Source organism: Cyanistes caeruleus, chromosome 5 (assembly GCF_971803275.1).
Source record: "Cyanistes caeruleus chromosome 5, bCyaCae1.hap1.1, whole genome shotgun sequence".
NCBI classification, from domain to species: Eukaryota; Metazoa; Chordata; class Aves; order Passeriformes; family Paridae; genus Cyanistes; species Cyanistes caeruleus.
In genome coordinates, this window is record NC_141705.1 from 79,602,565 (window position 1) to 79,621,876 (window position 19,312).

Below are 19,312 nucleotides of genomic sequence, written 5' to 3' on the forward strand. Positions count from 1 at the left end.
GCTTACAGCTGAACTGCCTCTAGAAAATTGAGGCTGAGCACTCAAGCAGCAAGAGGCACAAGTCTGGTGTAACACTTCGTGCCAGCAGGAGCTGCTTAGACATTTCTTTAGGTGAAGGAAGCTTTCCTTTTGAACAAAAGAACTCACCAACTGGATGGCAAAGCCAGACATGAGTTCTGCGGAGTCTGCAGTGAGAGAGTCATTGTATCACGGTTACAGCGTGACATCCAGTTGTTCTGGAATTTTACAGAATTTCAAGTTTATATGAGGTGAAATTCTCCTCATTTCCCCTGGGTTGTTTTGGTTGCTTCGTTGTTTCTGTTTGCTTGGTTTTTGTTTCTTTTGCTTTTCGAATTTGATGCTGATTAATGTAATAATAACTGATTCAGGTAATGGTTTTAAACAATTGTTAGGAAATACTCCAGAGATTGCAGTTCTCAGTTTCAATTTCCACCATCTAAGAGGCTTTATTTAGAGAATGAAATGAGCTTTAATCAAACTGATAGAAGCTCCGTGAATTTCAAATTTTATCGTACAGCATTATGTAGCAGGAACAAAATTACTTTCTGTTGACTATTTCATTAGCTCTCATTATGCAGTTCTATCATACATAACTGGAAAAATCTTATTTAATCCTTACTAAATACGACAAAGACCTCGAGTGAACCACTTTTAGTTAAGATCTTCTTATCAGAAGTCTTCATGTTAAAGGCATAGAGAGCCTTGATTCTAAAGAAACTGTCTGTACAAGAACACTTACATAATAAATGAGATTATTTCTACCCCAGAACTCAACATCACCAGACATCTTTTCGGAAACTAAATTCTCAGATGTCTAACAAAATATAAAAGCAGCTGTGCCTTGAAAGTGGCTCTGACTGAATGTTACAGAACTAAACCATCCTGCTTTCAAGCGACACATTCACTTCTACACCAGTTACACATCTCTGACAAAGCACTGAGCTGGCTTTAGCCTGTGAGTAAAGCTGGAATTTGGTTTTTCCAGCCGGAGCCAGCCGAAGTGGCTCAGCAGAGCGCAACAACCCCGGAGTGGGCCTGAGGACTGGGAACAGAAATTCTCCTTTCAGGGGCAGGGAACAATGCCATTGGCTCAGCCACGGCACATCGCTTTAGCCAAGGATAAAACATCCCAAGACAGCTTTGTCTGAGCTCTCTGGAGTCACGTGCATTTACACTGGGGACCTACCTTCAGAAATTCATACTTCTAACAACATGCAACTCAAGGGCATCTGATACTGTGACAGGAAGAGATGTCTCTCATTCCTCAAAGTAGTCACGGGCCTTTGCTCAACAGCTTCTGTCAACATCTACTTGTCCTATTCAATAACCAAACCATTCTGAAAGGCTGGTGGAAAACTTCCCCAAGGAAGTACCTCCATTCCCCTCCCTCCTCTGCTATTCTGCCTTGCTTTCTTTTGTTTCTGAACGCTATGCTACATGATCCCATCCTGCTCCTTATATCCAACCTCCTTCACCTAGAACCCATTCTGGAGCTTGGCAGATCCCTCCACTGACTTGTTTCCATTGCCTAAGTCTGCAGGAAAAAAACTCCCAGGAAAATTCTTGACACACACATTGTTTTACCCTCCTACCAGCTCAGTGAGTTGTACAGGCTCCCAGAGGGGTGTGCTCAAAGGCAAAACCCGTGCAATGAAGTGCCCAGTGGGCAGTAAATGAGGAAGGAGTGTGTATGTGGAGACAGCAAAGGAAGTGCTGGGAATGCTCCCTTTGGCAAAAAGAGGTATAAATGGGCTCAGAAACACAGTCAATCCGTACTTTGAGGCCAGCACATATTTGGAAGGCTGTTTGGACCAGTCTACAGCAGAGCCAGACATTAATCATTTGGCCTTGGCTGCGAAGTTTTGTATTCAAACCATAGAAAGGCATTTCTGCCTAAGAATTCCATGTGCCATACCACCTCTTTACCATGTAACTAGAAGACAGGGACACCTAAATCCATCCTGGATGAGGAAAAGGGAATGATAAATGCTTTTTGTACTTTCAACACAGGGCTCTCTTCCAGTAAAAGGCACCAAACAGCATTCACTGGTCTTAAGGCCAGTGTAATGACAGCAGTAAATATTACAAAGAAGATAAAAATCAAAGCACATCTTTTCATGGTTTCAAAATAGCATGTTCCAAAATGACTCCTCAAGGATGCACGGAAGCAGCAGATCATGTAGTGTTAAAAATGAGAAAGCAGAGAGAACTCTGCCTCTCCCATTTCCTGAGCAGCTTCAAGCAGGTAGGCTCTCTGCAAGGCTTTTCACAACACTCAATGGCTACAAGAGCAATATGACTTTGCTGCCCCTTCTGTTCTGCTCTCCTGCGTGGCTGCCTCAGCTGCACGTTTGGCTCCCTGCATTTCCAGCACCTCCTACACAGAGACAAGCCGATTGAACGGCTCCCTGCAGCTCTGACCTGCTATCCTGCCCTGGAATGAGCAACAGGATATGACATGACAAGATGGTACTGCAGAAGAGCCTCCATAGCCCAAAAGCTGCCAGGGCCTACCCTCATTGCAGCCCAGGTGTGAACCCCGTGGTGCACTCACAGGAGTGGGTTCTGTCAGTGTTAACAGGGAAAATCCCACCGAGAGCACTGGAGTTGCACCACACACCCCGAGCCAGGGCACAGACACACCAGACTCCAGAATCACCTGAACAACCTCCTCAGTTACAGACAATTAAAAAGTAGAAATTCCAGGTTCTTTTCCAGATTATTCTTCCTGTCTGGCTTGGTTTGTTTGGTTTCTGCTTTTACATAGTTATCTGCTGCAGCCCTCTTTATTGTCATAGGCTTTTAAAATTCTCTATCTACCCTCCAGTTGCAAATCAATGAAAGGGAAGCTGGAAGGAGTAAGTATTCAACCCCTTGTGTCTAAGTTCGTTGGGATTTTTTATTGTTGTGCATAAAATACATGGACAGACTTTCTAATCAATTAAAATGTATAATTCTCCTTTCTATTTGCAGTTATATATGCACAAGTGATATTTAGACACAGCAATCCTGGAAGACAAGATTTCAATCTGCTGAGTGTACATGTTGCAAATCAGGTCAGGGACCTCTGGGAGAGCTGGTCACAGTTCTCAGAAGCTCTGACCAAACTCCTGTGCTAACAAAGTCTGTCACTTGGAGTAGCACAGGCAGCACAGCACAAACTCTTTGAGACCACTCCCTGCTGTGCCCCAAAGGCTGCAAAAAGAAAAGTAAGATATGTAGAGAAGTTCAATACCACTGAAAAACCTTCTCTTTGTACACCAACCTCTAAATAGTGTGACTGGGACAAAGAAATGAAGTTTTAACATTAATAACAGACCCTTGATTTCCAGCTTTCTATGCTGTACCAATGCATTTGGTTTATGTGTCTATCAGGATACTTATCCTCAGAGATAGCACCCAAATTTGTCATCCTATCCCTTATGTATTTTCTGGAGGAATTTAGTGCCCTAACATGCTTTTATAGATTTCTCCAGCCTCCTGTCCTGGAGCTTATTGCTGAAGGCAGTGTCTGCAGAAAGCCTGGCTGAATTGTTGCGGCTGTGCTGCCGGGATAAACAACACAGTGATCCGTTGTTTATTCCATCTGGTCTAAGAAGCAGAATCAAGTGCACTTGGAAGAACACAACACTTAACAATACTGCTACTTACTCCTTTTTGACCCCAGTGTGGGGGTGGAACAGCCTGCTAACAAGGCTTAAAGAAAAGCCACACAACTTGACCCCAAATGACGAACGTGACATCCAGAAACTGCTGCCATTTGAAAACACCTCTTGTGTATGTGAACTGTGGTAGAATAAAATTAAGATTTTGAGGTAAAAAATGCAGTTGCAAACGTTCTGATTGTTTTCATAAACCCTTATAATAACTGATGCACATAGAAAAGCCTACATCTCTATTTCAGTGTTAGCAAATGACATACGAGACTGCTCTAGCTGCCATATTACAATAAAGCATTTTATTTCCTTAAATTCACATGGAAAAGGTTAATGATGTTAATTCAAGAGGTTAGAAGCCTAATCTAATCAAAAAATGCACACCTGTGATATTAAGGACAGAATTCATCTCACTTAACGTGAGCTGTCTGTAAAGTGTCTACGAGAGCTTTATTCAGTTAGCGAAGAGGCAAACACTGCCATGCTTCTGCTTCACAGACTGAGACTTCTTTATAGGATGCCATTAACTACAGCCTAAAAATGATTCTTTTACTATAAAATGAATGGAGATGACGAGCTCAGATACATGTGCCCTACACTGAATCCTGTCTTAATGTTGTAAAAAACTTTTCCCAAAAGTGTATAATCAAGATTTTTTGCTTTAACGTTTATACCACTGAAATTACATGGTTTGCTTTGATATAAAATCAGAATTGGTTGTTGAAGGGATATCTTTCATATATTCAAAGAATTTTAATTATAAAAAAATTGTTAGTATGGATTTGGATTAAAAATAGGTCAAAGGTCATAAATGAAGACTGGCTGAATACCAGGCATGGAGCAAGAAGGGACACAATTTTGAATAGCCCACATACCTGGTTGTGATTAATTTTGTCACTAGGCAGCTGGAAATAAGCAGCAGTACTATTTTCAACCAATCTGCTCATAATATTAAGTTTCAATGAAATTGAAAGTCTAATGCGGATTAAAGAAAACATTATTAGGGAAAAGAAAGAAAATGGGAAAGAGTTCCCCCAGGAAAATAAGATTCAGACTGGAATACATGCAAGCTAATAGCTGGAGAAGGAATATCCAAAATAAGGGTAATTCAAGAGATGTGAAAACTTGGAAATCAGTAATTTTGAAATAAACCTAGGGGTGATAGTGGAATGATAATTAGGCCTCTATTTGTTGCGTGGTGTGTAAGTCTGAAAGGTTAACACGATTTTGTGTTGCAGAGACATACACATTATATAAACCACAAGGAATGAACAGTCTCCTCTCCACAGCCTGACTACACCTGACACATTGCCTTGGGTTCTAAGGAAGTTGTTACTATGATTTAGAAGAGCAAATTATGACACTTAATCTCAATGTTTTTTAACAGCTAGGTTCAGATGACATTTCTCAAGCAGTTTCATGAGGATTTTGTCAACTTTAATAAGCTGCACACTAGATAAAACAGAATGACTACATGATCCATAATGACTAACCTTGTTTTCCATCTGATTTTTGTCTATTTTGAAAGTTTTCCAGGCCTAATTCAAACTTTGCCAATTAGCAGCTCCATAAGGCATAAAACTCCAGACTCTGCATCATCTCCCCTTCTAAAGGCACTGTTTAGGTAGTGGTCATGTGTATCTGGGCAAGCGGTGACTGAGCAGTAGGCTGTGATGTTACAAATTTCAATGTTGTTTTTTTTTTAATTATGCAGACATTCAGTCCATTAACATAATAGTTAAGCAGAGCCCATTGTGTTATTATTATTTCCTCATTGTTCTACCTGTGCTAGCAATCCAACCACTGTAGTCAGTACTTCAAAAGCCATTGCTCATAACACTGGGAATTTCAGAAATTGCTATTATCCTTCGGGAATGAAATAGTAAAATCTGAAACTGTCTTTCAAAATAATTTGAAGTGCAACTTGCCACTCAGTTCATAAGCTCTGGGTGCTTGTTTGTCATAATTTGAATCCCTGGAGTTAGGCTGGCTGTAAATTTCAACATGCCATTGATTTTCTCTCCACAGAAAGGAAGCTTCGCTTTGGATCCGCAGCCTCCACCCACACACATTTGAAAAGTAGATGATTGTAATTTTCTAGCTTTAGAGGAGTTCTATAAATACAGCCCAACATTCAGTTTTACTAAAGATGATGTGTCTGGAAGAACTATGTGCACAAGCGTTCTCCTACTGTGAGTGAGTCTTGCTGAGAAAATGGCACCAAAACTCATATTTTTTCTGTAACTTGCCCATGTGTCATCAGAAACCATTTCAGCAAAGGATTGTTCCATGAAAAATGAATATGCCACACAATCAAGCTCAAAAGAAACTGTGAAATCAGCAGATGATTGGTGAGGTAAGCCAGTGCTGATGTGAAGTGAAACAAAGATTTTTTTATTTTTTTTTTTTTATGCCTGCTACTTCCACTGAAGCAGGGCATGATTACGCTGCACTGGGAGAGAGAGCTGAAGCAGTAAATGCTCTCGGCTGCAGCACCCCAGCAGCTCTGTACTCACCACAACACTGCCCACCCTGTGGCCAGCACAAACCTCCTCCTGTACCATCACCTCACAGACACATTTTCATGTCCCACAGAGTGGCACAGCTCCAGTGAAAGGAACCCACCAGTCCAAATCCCAACTGCCTCTTTAAAGGTTAGCTGCCATCAGTGACACTTAAAAACATGCTGCTGATGAAAAAGAAAAGCTAAACCCACTTCCTTGCCCAGGATATATCAGCTCTAATGAACACGTTGTTCTTAACATTGCATTTATTTGGGGAAACTGAGCTGGCTAATTGCACAAAATGTAAGGGATGATATATTTAGTGAAGAAGACCATAAGTAAAGTAAATCCCTTTAATCCAACGTACTTTCCTTCCTTCATATTTTGAAGAGAAAAATCAGTTGGTTTGGTTTTTTTTTCCTTCTTAATTTTCTGCTTTCAGAAAACTCCAGTAGAAGCTAAGAAGAGGTTTTCTTCAGTTTTCAGAGGAGGCATTTTGTCAGCTAACTCCAGATCATGGATATTTCAAGGTGTTTTCTCAAGAGAATTCAACAATCAGGGCTCCCATTCATCCTCACCATTGTTGAAAGACTCTTCTATTTCAAAACCACCAATACCTTTCAATTTAATGTCTTTTTGCCATCAAGTGATTCAGATTAAAATGTGAAAATTCACAAGTGATGAAACATGATGACTGCATAGTTCATGCCTGTCCTGGTATTGATGTAGATGAACACCAGCCAAGGGGTGCTTCCCTAAGCTTCTCTACTCTGCTACCCTGGCTGCCAAGTTTTCCTGATGGGGAAAACAATAACATAAAAAAGGAAAAAAAACCCCAAAGTATTTCCATCCTGATTACCTGACTTTGCAGATTACAGCACACTACTCAAACAGCTTGTATATGCATGTTTCAAGGCAACTAAACTTTTACAGACTGCTAAGGCTTTCTCTTGCTCTCAAGCACACGGGTTCACATTATCCAGTTAAATAAATACACTTGATCAAGAGCCCATGTCCCCAAATGCTGATTACCCCCAAGGCCAGGGGAGAGGCAGAGACAGGCTCACCAGCATGAAGGTGTCACCCAGGCACAGCCAGCACCCACTGAGCCCCACCACCCCAGGCAAGGGAATCAGCAGCCCCTAATGCTTGGAAAACACGCTGCAGAGAAGTGAAGCCAATTATCGACTAAGATCTCTTCAGATTGTTTTTGGCAATGATTTATTAAACGAGTTTGGTGTTCATATCCAGCAAGATGTTTCCAAGCAAAATTTTGTGTCTAACTGAAAACAGATGCTTCATAGGAGTGTTTCAGGAGAAAGCTCTCTTTGTTTTTATTTTATGGACGGAATTCGGTGTTTGTTGAGTGGAATGAAGACAGTTTCTTATAAGATATGTGGGAAATGAAAACATCCAGATTTGCCAATTCCAAATGTGCTTTCTGCTTAGCATATCCTTTTCCTGACATGGGGAGCAGTCCTTGCAGGAGATCTGGGCTGCTGCCACAGCCTCCCTGTCTGACCTGTTCCTATTCATCACTCGCAAGTTAACACAAAATCCCACAAGCAGTGATCAACAACGCACACCACCCATTTTCCACTATCTGAACCCTTCACCAAATCCCCTCTTAGCCAGGAGAGGGGCTGGAAAGGCTTTCACTGTGTGTGGAAATAACCTGGCCAAGAGCTCAGCTGAACGGGTTATGCCTACCTTAAAATCATTTCTCCAGTGCTACAGAAGCTCTAACTGGTGTCATCCACCATGTTCACACTGCCAGGATGCTCTTCACCTCTGCCTTTCAGTATTTCTACATCTTTTTGTTCACAATACACACAACACGGGGCAAGTGGAGGGAAGCTTGTTCCTTTTGCTCTCTGAGATGAGAGGAAAACCTCAGCTCAAAAGAAAAACATGTAAAAAACTAAGTAACACATCTTCCCATTTATTATCTTGTATTAGCCTTGAAAAGAATGCTGATGCATGCCCAAGCCACACTTCAAAATTGTTTGGGAAGGTGTTGGTCAGGTCTAAACCAGGCTGAGAGTCTTTTTGTCAACTTAACAGCTAAGGTGACTCATATGCAGACAGAGAACGCCTGAATCATCAGAAAAGTCCAGCACACCAAAAACACATCCAGGAAAACAACAGAAACCCACCAGTTCACTTCAATCCCTTTTCATCCCAGCTGGACACAAAGACCCACATGTGGGCCCTGGTTCCACTGTCTCAGTATGCAAAGGTGAACTCCAAATCACTGAAATGAAAGCCTAGGAAAGGCACACCCCTCCTCTCCCAGCTCCTGAGTCTCATCTCAGTTTTCATTTTACAATAGCAGGCTGACAAAGCTCTGTTGCATGAGACAGACTTCAGTTTCTAGATCCTTTTCACCTAAGCACAAGCATTGCTTAGATATTTCTAATAGAGTTGTCCTGCCTGATCTCAGAGAAAAAAACTGAAATTTCCTTTGTGCTTTTTTTTTTTTTTTTACTCCATTGCTTCTCTACCTGAGCACAGCCCATCCTCCAGTGCATCAGGGGAGATAGATGCACACAGAGCCTGAGACGGCTCACAGAGAATCTCAGGGTCCACGCTGAGATTTTACAGCCCCTTAAAGCTCTGAAATTAAGTACACACAGACTTACACTTCCCAGGCACTCCTCTGGCTAAGAGGGCCTGTCCTGAAACAAGACATTATGGCCTGGATATACAAAAGATTATTCACTAGAAGAACTGAGGAGAAACTTCTCTGTGTACAGCAGGAACCCAGTCAGTGGAACTGACTGACAGACACAACAAGAGGGGCTCCATCTGTGAGCGATTTTAAGAAATGAGCGACATAAAAAGGAAAAAGTAATCACATAGAAGAAGGGAGTGCAAACAACAGAAAGGCAAGTGGGCACACAGAGCATGGAAAGGCTCTGCTGTCTTTCAGTTCCCAAGATGTTCCACGTAATCATTTACTATTAGCTCTAATTGACTTCAGTGCAACAAAAGCACAAGACGTTTTTGGACAAGCAAAATACACAGGCACCACTGGGTAGCAGCACAAAAAAAGTCTAACTACTTCAGGGAAGTCATGGCTTGGCAGCTGATGAAAAGAAAGGAGGAAAGAGTTATTCTCTGTATTTTTCCTAAGCCTATGCAGTATATAAGTGACGCAAACAATGCCACCTACCTTACATGACCACCTTAGGGATAAGGTAATTAAGTTACCTTGTACAGATTGCTGCTTAATTAAAGGTCAAACTAAATTGTACTTGGAAATCTCAGCAACGTGTTCATGTTTATTCCTGTGCCAGAAAGTTGCTATTGAATGTGGTTCCCATTGTGGGCTTTACTACTTTTCCTAATCCTCACCTGCTGCTGACCATTTCATCATAACATTTTTCAGTTGAATTTGACATTAATTGACACTCCTCCTTCCACCACCATGCTTTAATAAGAAAACTCAAATACCAAATTTTTAATGTTAGCCTAGCAATGTAATAGAAAATGAGAACAGGAAAAGACTGCAGTTCTTGCAAAACGAACCATGTTTGCTCATACATCACTCACTGTACTGTATGGATACTTTTAAGCTGTTATTCTCCAAAATAAATTTTGTTGGGTTTGCTGATATGCAAATATGATTTAGCTTTTGTTACATGTGGGTAAAAAGTGTGCATTCTTGGTACTAGAGCCTAAAGAAATATATGTCACTCCAAAAGCAAAAGCCTGGATAAAGTAATCCTCAAATAAGTCTTGTATCAGCATGAACTCTGAGTATGAATGCTTAGTACTTATGTTAAAAGTAGTGAAATTAATGAACAAGTTCATCAATAACAGACAAGAGTGAAAATTACCTATCACTGAAGGTTATAAACACATTAGTTTTCAGAATTTTTGCAATTTAAAGCCAGGCGTATCTTTTGGAAACACAACATTTGAACATTTAAAAACAAATTAACATTCATCCCTTTCTCCACTTTTACATTTCAACTCCCAACACTCTGAACAGGATATTAATGCAGACAAGTCTAGGACTGTATGTAAATACTTCCAAGCATATGGACAGTCGTTCTTTTAAAAAAAAAACTTTGACAAAGGTATTTTAAAGTTGAATCATTAATACTTATTGACAGCTAGAAATACCTCTGTTACAGTTTAAAAGGTGCACAAATGCACTTTCTGTGAATTTGTACAGAAATGTCTGAGGATTAAATTTATAGCACAGAGCTTTGATTCAATTGTGAACAGCAGGACAAATACCTGAATAACAGAATTTGATCACAACAAACCCTCTACAAGACAAAGCTGCTCAGGTTTTGGCTGCAGTGTCTTCTGTCAGTCACTGCACCTATGTATGGCACGTCTTGCCCAGGTGCAAGAGGATTAAATACAGAATCTTCCCGAAGTGAGGATGAACTCTGTGCAGCTGGAGAGGGACAAGGGCTTGGGAGCAGTCTCTCCTATTACAGCAGCCCAGGGAAGCACAGCTGGGCTGCAACACCACATCCTCTGTCATTTCCTGGTGTTGTATAGGACCTGCTGTTGCACACAGGAACATCCAGGCTCTCTGAATGACAAACAGGATAGCAGACAGACCAAAGCAGTCTGGAAATGCCAGTGTCACACTGGGTTTGTATTACTTAAGGCTTGAATTCTCTGAGGTTTGAAAATGCCTGATGTCACAGCCTCGCTGTGCATCAGCAGCCACAAAGCACAGGGCACCCCAGGGCAAACACCACCCAGATCTCAGTGTCACAGTCAGACACTCGGGCATGGAACACAATCCCCAACAGCAGAAATCAATACTGGTCGACTGCATCAACACCCAAGGTAATGAATATTTATCATTCCAAACTGATGCTTCTAATTTTAGCCTGGTTTACTTTTCTAAACAAAGAAGAAACCTGCTTGTTCAGGAGTCTTTGAGAATTTAGACACTAAAACAGTTACAGAAAACCTGTGCACCTGTAGCCACACACTGTTTGTACATTTGTGTGTCCATCAAAGCAGAACACCACGAGGAATTATCTCACTTGCAGTCAGTTAAGGGAATCACTTGCTGGGGGTGGATCAGTAACTCAACTCTCACAGTTCAAGAGATGGCATTCTGTGGTGCCATATTAGAAAAGAAAACACAAACCTTTAAAAATGTTTGTAAAGGTTATTTTGACCTGCTTAAAGTGTTATTTCAGAGCTCATTTAGGGAAACACAGGGAAGAGTTGGCAAAACATTTATTTCACCAGTTTCTCTCTCTATACAATATAGATTAACTATTAACAAGGTACAGAAAAAAATAAAAATATAATAAAATATAATAAAACACACAAGATTTGGTTTGGTGCTTGGGAAGCTGCTCCACCAAGCTAAGCTGCAGCTCCCTTTACTGCCCTGCCCCATGACACACATTTCATCAATATATCATTTAACACCACTCCAGCATATCTTAAATGATTGTTTAAATTGGTATCAATGAAAAGCCTTTCTGGAAAGCAACTCAGTTATCCAGACTGCTGAACAATTCTGGAGAAGACAATGAGGGAGACAGGGGAACCAGAGCACACAGGCCTCCAAAGGACCAGGCCAAAGACCTTCTGCTCCAGCACTTACTGTAACTAATAGAAGCCTTTCCACTGATTTCCATGAGTTTATGGGTCACACACAATTAGCACAATTCCAGATGTTTTCACTCCCTTTAGCTGAAGCATGAGCATGACTCTGCCCAAACCTCCTGGAGACTGACCCCACCCAGAGCCTCACCATGAATCACACACATGGAATTAAGCATAATCTCCACATTGCTTTCCAACACTCAAGGTTTCACTCCCTGACACAAACTGTACTACATCTGAGTCACAACACAACCAATAATCCTCAATTTGACATACTTGTTTTTTGAGATGAAACTTCCTTATGCCTAATGAAGTAGCACAGCAAGGAGCACTACAATACATGTGATCATGTAAGAAATGCCCAAGCCCAAATCAGCTTTTACACTTGTCCATCTCATGCTTCTACAACAACAGCTATGTAGCTGCTGTGATTTCTGTGTAGCCTGCAACATTTGTAACAAGTTTAACATAACTAACCCTAGGTGATTTCTGTTGAGGCAGTGTTTCCAATTTGCCCCAAGACAGAGTTACTTAAATGCCATCTTCCCATCTTGGAGAGATTCTCAGTGGCTGATGAGTGCATTAGAATGCAAGACAGACTCTAAGTGTGATTACATAACACTGTCCTACACTTGGGACAAAGATAATGATGAGAACAGAAAATGTATCTGCTCTATTCTCCTGACTGCCAGTTTTTTTCCTAATGGTCAGTTATGCAAGTGTCCCACGGGAATCTTTCATAGTAATTTTGCTACAATGAACATGGTCAGCTCAAAAGATTTTTTTTTTTTTTCTCCCTACCCCAAGGAATCATAAAAATGAGAGATGATAGAGTTGCTAGGTCACCTTACCCTTTATTTTACTCTACACTTAAGACTATGTCCCATACAGCTATATTTATTACTGGTCTGCCACTGAAAGAATTTCTCTGATTTAGATCACTGAAATCCCATGGGAGGGAAGTGGACGAAAAATTATTTACTTCAGATAATGATCTAGTTTATTCTCCTTGATAAAACAAAACATTCACATAAATGTGTTCACATAAACAATTTCAGTCAGAAAAGACCATGCTTTATAAAGTGGTTTTTTGGAGCTGTTCCCATTCTGCTGATTTTCAGATCTGTTTGTGGGTTTTTTTGGATTTTCTTAAGCAAGGTCAGGAGACGGTAAATGTGAAATCAACAAATCATAGCAAAGTTTTGCTTTTAGAAATGCTCCTTTGCCTTTCAGTAATATAAATCAGTAACTCATCTTCTTGATTTTCTTTTTCAGCCAAACACTACAATCATAGATACATCAAATCGATTCCAAATTGCCCTTGTGCCAAAACTGAGAAACACAACTTAAGAGCTCAACTTTGAAAAACTCAAAAGATTAAAACCCACCTTTAATTCATAATTTATTCATTTGAACTGGCATAGGTTTATTTTGCATAAAACTAAGGCTTGCTAAAATCTACACAACATTTTTAAAGCAGAATACATACAGACCACAGAAACTTGTTTTCAAACTGCTGGTTGCATACAAAGATGTTAGCTATATTTATGTCATCCACTCAGTGACAACAGAACAATATTTAAAAGCTCAAAATAGGGCATTTGAGATAAATACTCCAAGGGCCTGCTTAGCTGGAGTTCTGCACTAATGAAGTTGCTAAAACTAGTCTGGATAATTGGTTATTATCTTTTTCCATCAGCAAAGCTTCGGAAATCTCAAATGAAATCAAACACTGAAATGGTTAATTCACTTGCAGCTAAAGATTACCAAAGCTGTCTGTATTTTTAAGCACCTCAGGCCTAACGCAGTCCACGGATTTGCTGATGGCTCTAGAAAACACAAGTGCCAAGTGAGCGCCGTGTCAGAACTAAATGGTACAGTGAGAGAGGAGCAATAAAGCTGAGATGAAACACAAACCCATATGGGCATCAGCTGCTCCAGCCACAAGAGAATGAACCAGCACACCACAAAAACTTGCTTACCTCCTTTAGTGATGTGAAGTTTAATAGCTCAGCTTTGCAAATAGTTCTAAGGTGGGGGATGAAAACTATGAGAAAGCCACGAACCAAACTAAAGGAAAGAGGAAGCGTTTTATTAAACTGCACAAAAGCTGAGGTTGCAAAATCATTACTTTTTAGACTGTAATTGCCATTAGAGATATAAAAGCTACTTCACTGAAGAACCTGAAAATCCCTTTGGCTCATTATAACCCAAAATCCATCCCGAGTTGCATGTTTTAGCTTTGAGATCCACAAATTACAGAAAACAAAAGCAGTTCAGGTATCTGGAAACTGTAATTTACTTGCAACTCCACCAGCTCTGAGCAGCCCCAACCAGAATCCAGACCCCAAGATTCACGTGCTTCCCCCTTCTCATTTAAAATAAACTCTCCACATTTCTTTCCAAAACAACTGTTAAATATTCTGTGTGATACCCCTTAACTTGATATTCAGCACAAGCAATTTGACTTCGCTTCCAAATGTCTGTGGACTGCAGATGTTGGATTGTGAATTTTCATTTTACGCTATTTATGTGCTATTAGATCTTGTCAGGGATTGGGCTCCCTGTGTTGGCAGCTGGTTGGAGAAAGCTGGAATTTCTGGTACATTCAGACAATTCTGGTGAATAAAATGGTTTTGACAGTTACTGATTCAAGATCTGAAGAGATCTCAGAGAACAGGAACTTGTCAACTTAAGAGTCACCTAAGTACCTTCCAAAAACATTATAAAATAACTCCTAATTTGAATGTTACTCTGGCACAAGTGCTATTAAAATGTCAATGGGACTTTTTCAGAATTAAATCATGAACAGGGATTTGGCTTTGTGGGGGAATTAAAGCCAGCAGACTCTCACAATAATGTTCAAAAGAACAAAATACGTGATGAAGAAAAAGAGCCAGTGAACTTTTGTATCAACTCAAGCTGTCTTGTCCCAAAACCTGACATCTACCTCTTACATTTGATAGTGCCTAGTAACTAAACAGAAAGAAAAATTAAATAAGAAAAATTTAAGAGAAAAATTCAAGGGAAGGGTGTTGCATAAACCTCACAGGAGAGGTTGAAAGAACTTCCCCTGCACCACAACTCGATAAGAACTCAATAAGCAGAATGCCCAGTTAGTAACAGCATCTGCACATCCAATTGTGTTGACATTGAAGAACTCTGAAGAATTCAGTGTACTGCTCTGGCACCCAAAAGAGTTCACAACTATGGATTTTCTTCTCACTCCTCCCAAATAAATCTAATTTCTGGTCCCCATCCATGACATTACCTTCTGTTAAAGTAACAGTAACCTGGAGCTTCGAGTGAGCTAATTGACATGATTTTTGTAATTGCAGTAGAGGTTTAAAAACCCAGAGTTCAATCTAAGTAGACTACAAAGCTGTGCAAGCTCAACAGCTTGCAATCAAACTTATGGGAGGGTTTCCCAGGCTAGTTTCTGCCACTTGTGGCTGTTTTACCCTCATCATTAGGACATATCAATAGCTGTCCAACACCCCCATGCCCACAGTCCTCCATCCAGGATATGAAGACCCATCCAGAGAGCACCAGCTATGCTCACACTGGATACAGCCCAAGGGGCTCTTAGGCACAAAAGTCTCTTAGTTCCTGAAATATTCTTGGTGCTGCCCCACTCCTTGTAGTGAAATGAGGGAGCAGAATCCGATTTTTCATACAAATGGAGATAGAATTTAGACACTGAGTATTTCTGAATGGTCTGGACAAAGTGAAGCTGGTGTGAGGGACCAAACTCTTACTAACTTCAAGAGTAGATGATTTATTCCTCTGCCTGGACTCTTCAATCAGCTACCCATCACCAAGCTTTTAAGTATTGTTGTTATTATTATATTCTTATTGTTATTATCATATTCCTATTCTCAGATATGAGCACATGGCCAAAACACACAAGTACTTAAGTATAAAGTACATTAATTTTTCTTTTAACTGGATTTCCTTCCCTCTCAGTCATTTGCTGACTTTAAATCCTTTCTAAATATATCACACATTTCTGCAGAAACATTAAAGGACTTTGATCTTTGCCATGTTCAGCTCATGCCACAGACCCTTATGTAACTCATTTTAATGCCACCATTTGGGACAATGATGGGTAGGAGTAACACCACCCCTAAATTGTCTCCCCTCCTTAATCCTTAAGGAGGTGAATCTTTATGCACAAGGATCATTCGAATCTTCTATTCTTATCTTCTATTTAAATCTATCTAGTTGCATAAAAAAAATTATTTGTAAGAATATGTAAATTAGGCAGAAGGGGCCACAGTGATATTTTAAATATCACAGTATAAGACTATATATGTAAGCATTAGAAATTATATTTAACAACCATGCAGGCTCATTTAAAATCATAGTAGTCCACTGAACACTGCAATAAGAAAATAGTGAGGATTAAACAGAGAACACAGCAATGTCCTCAGTAAATGTGATGATATCCAGCATGCTGCTTGAATAGAATAGTCCCAGGAAGTGGAACAGGAGAGCATTAGCCAAATGTATAGGGAAAAGAGAAGGAAATGGGTACACACAAAGAGCAGCTTTAGAGATAATGCTGTTGTGGTGTTCCCACTTTTATGAGCATCTTTCTTTCTGATGTTCAATTCCCTATTCTAAGCTTATGAAGGGTCTTTGTAGAGGGCAATGACAACATTTCCCACCCAGTGCTCCAGGGCTGGGCATGCAGCACAAGGGAAGCCTTCATGCCTGCTGCCCTTGCCCACATCTGGCGCTTTGGAAGAAGAATCCTTTTCCTGACACACACCTCAAAGCACTCTCAAGCACAGATCAGATGTGCAAGCATCTATTTCTAAAACTGTATCTACCTCACCTCTTCATACCCAATTAAAACTGTTTTGTGCTCAGGTAAAAACTACATTGGAGCTCTGGCCCCAGAGGTCATCAGCATTTCCAAAGGCCATACATAGAGAGGAGATACAAGATTTTTAATTTCAGAAGCTGTCCTGAAACATCCAACTCACAATTATATTGGGTCATAAAAGCACAACTCACTTCAACACAGGCAAAATTGAACATGCTTAGAAGAGAAGGACCTGTAGAGAGCTTTACAACACAAAAAGCTGAGGCTAGCTGACTGCCTTCATGTCATGTCATGATATGTTATCTTTTACACACATTAATTCTGCTAACTGGTGCCAAGGGATTTTCACAGCCATTTCAGCACCTCCAAGGTGACACCTAAGGGGAATTACATTTCACATCAGTAAGTGTAAAAGCACATGAAAATGCGTGTGGATATGTGCTAAAACTCACTATCACAGGATCCCTAAAAGCCCTTTAAATCTGGTCCTTGCTCTTCATCTACTTCATACACTAGTAATTTCCATCTTTTAAAGTAAGGTTCTCCACTCCATAGAAAGCAAAAAGGAAAAAATCATCATGGAAATAAAGCAGGAAATTATACATGAAGGACTAAATAGTTTTTGCAAAGATTATGGTGTGCCTGTGCAGCTTTTTAAAATGGGGTTTAAAATGCTTAAACTCCAAGACAAGTACTTTTGGATTTCCCATTGACAAATGATGCCAGTTCTATGAATCTGAGCAGACCTTTCCCAGTTTCTTGGCTTCCTTTCTTTGTTTTCTGTTTTTTCTACCTTCCACTTCCCTTACTGCTGCAGTGGTGACCTACTTGCAGCCCAGAGAGAAAGGAGGTGGTCCTTGGAGACCAGGTGTCAGCACGGCCGATGAGAGCAAAGGGAGGGCTCACAGACACACAATGCGCTCCCACCAACACCCTGGAGGAACTCTTCACCTCATTTAAATCTGACTTAACACTAGGCACTTATAAATATGTATTAGAAGCTTTATATATATGTATATATAAAAATGTCTGAATAGCATTTCAACATACTTTATATCATATTAAAACACCATGACTTATTTTAATAATTGGGTTATAACAAATTGAAGCTACTGAGCTGCACAGTGGTTAAGCATTATTTGTAGTTGTTTTTTTTCTGGCATGCCTTGAAAAAAAAAATTCATTATCAATTGCTTAACATTTTGCAGGCTTTGAACAGCTTAGGCAACAGTCCATAAAAACTGGTTTAGGAAGTTTAAAAGATAAAAGGCTTAGCTTTTTCTAAAAACAAAACCAAAGAAAATACCTAAGTTTAACAATTTAAAACAAGCAAACAAACTTGGAAGTGCTTAGTTAAGGAGCTTTGCAGAATTCATACTTTAGGGGTGTGCATTGGATTACTTTTTACTGCCAAATTCCTGGCAAAGATTCAGGAATTATGGATGCTTACTGATGTCCAACAAATATCTGCCCAATTTTCACTGAATTGCAGTGTCTGAAGCTGCCATTTGCAAATACTCAGTGAAAAATAATTAAAGACTGGCTAGGAAATTCTCAGAGGAGCCTGTAATGATAGCAGCACTCAGAATGAGTTGTGAAGATAAGCCCGTTAACATTTGTGAAACACTCCGATGCTACGATAATGAAGTGCGCAGAAAGCCCCCGAGACCAGGAATAAATCTGTAATCAAGTGTGATATTAGGACACTGTGGAGTAAATAGAACTGTGCACCTCACACTGAAAAATGCCTGGATTTCCCCATGGTTACTGGCAGGCATCTGCAGGCTGCCCAAAAGGAGTACCATGGAAAGAAGAGATGTTTACACTGATATAGGAAGACAGAAACAATGGTTTGGTAAATTTTATACACGGAAGTGCCAGATAAAATTCAGAGATTCAAAACTGTGACTCTGTACTTTAACTTGTGAGGGTTTGCCTTTGCCAACTCAGCCCCTGAGTGTTATTAAACCACGGGGGTTTTTCCTCTCTCTGATGGAGCAGTGTCAGCACAGCACCTGAGCAGCCCAGAACAGCAGCCTGCCCACAAAGTGTGCCAACTGGCTGAAAAGAAGCACTACCTTTTTTCCTTACATGCAGCACATAGAAATGAATGCAGTCCAGTCTAAAAGCCCATCCTCTGAAAGAAGTCACAATTTCTTAAAATGTCACCCTCAAGGAAAGGCTGGAGCCACTAGTGCACTTCCAGCTGTGGCTGAGCTTCCTGAATGTTTCTATAGATTTATGGACTGCACATTCTGTTCCCTAACAGACCCTTGACCTATTGTACACTACAAATTTATTTTCCCTGGCAGCCAAAAGGGAATGATTAAACCAGGTGAAGTGCTTACAATCATATATTCATGTATGAAAAAGTAGCTTAACTACTTTTATCTTGGATGCCTCCCAATGTTTATATGCATACCTGTATCTGTGTTATTTCATTTTTATTTTGTGCTGAGACACAAGCCCAGCCAAACAGAAGACATTCAATTGTAAAGGCTTTTTTACTTTTGTCCAAATTGAACTCCTTCAGCATATGAATAAATATGAGCCAATACTTCTCCAAAGTTATGTCTCCTTTCTTTATATAAACATCCGTTGACTCGACTACAAACCTCTCAAGTAGTTTTTTTCAGCTATCAACCAGATAAGCAAACATGAGAGCAAAAATCCATTTGCCTTTGAGGAAGAGTGTCACAGCA

General features: G+C 40.2%; 1 protein-coding gene across 15 annotated transcripts in view; it reads right to left on the minus strand.

The window, feature by feature from the left end:
* The window catches only part of LOC111929010 (bifunctional heparan sulfate N-deacetylase/N-sulfotransferase 3), a 255,816-nt gene that overhangs the window by 127,539 nt on the left and 108,965 nt on the right, over positions 1 to 19,312 (minus strand). The gene's annotated exons all lie outside the window — the stretch shown is intronic.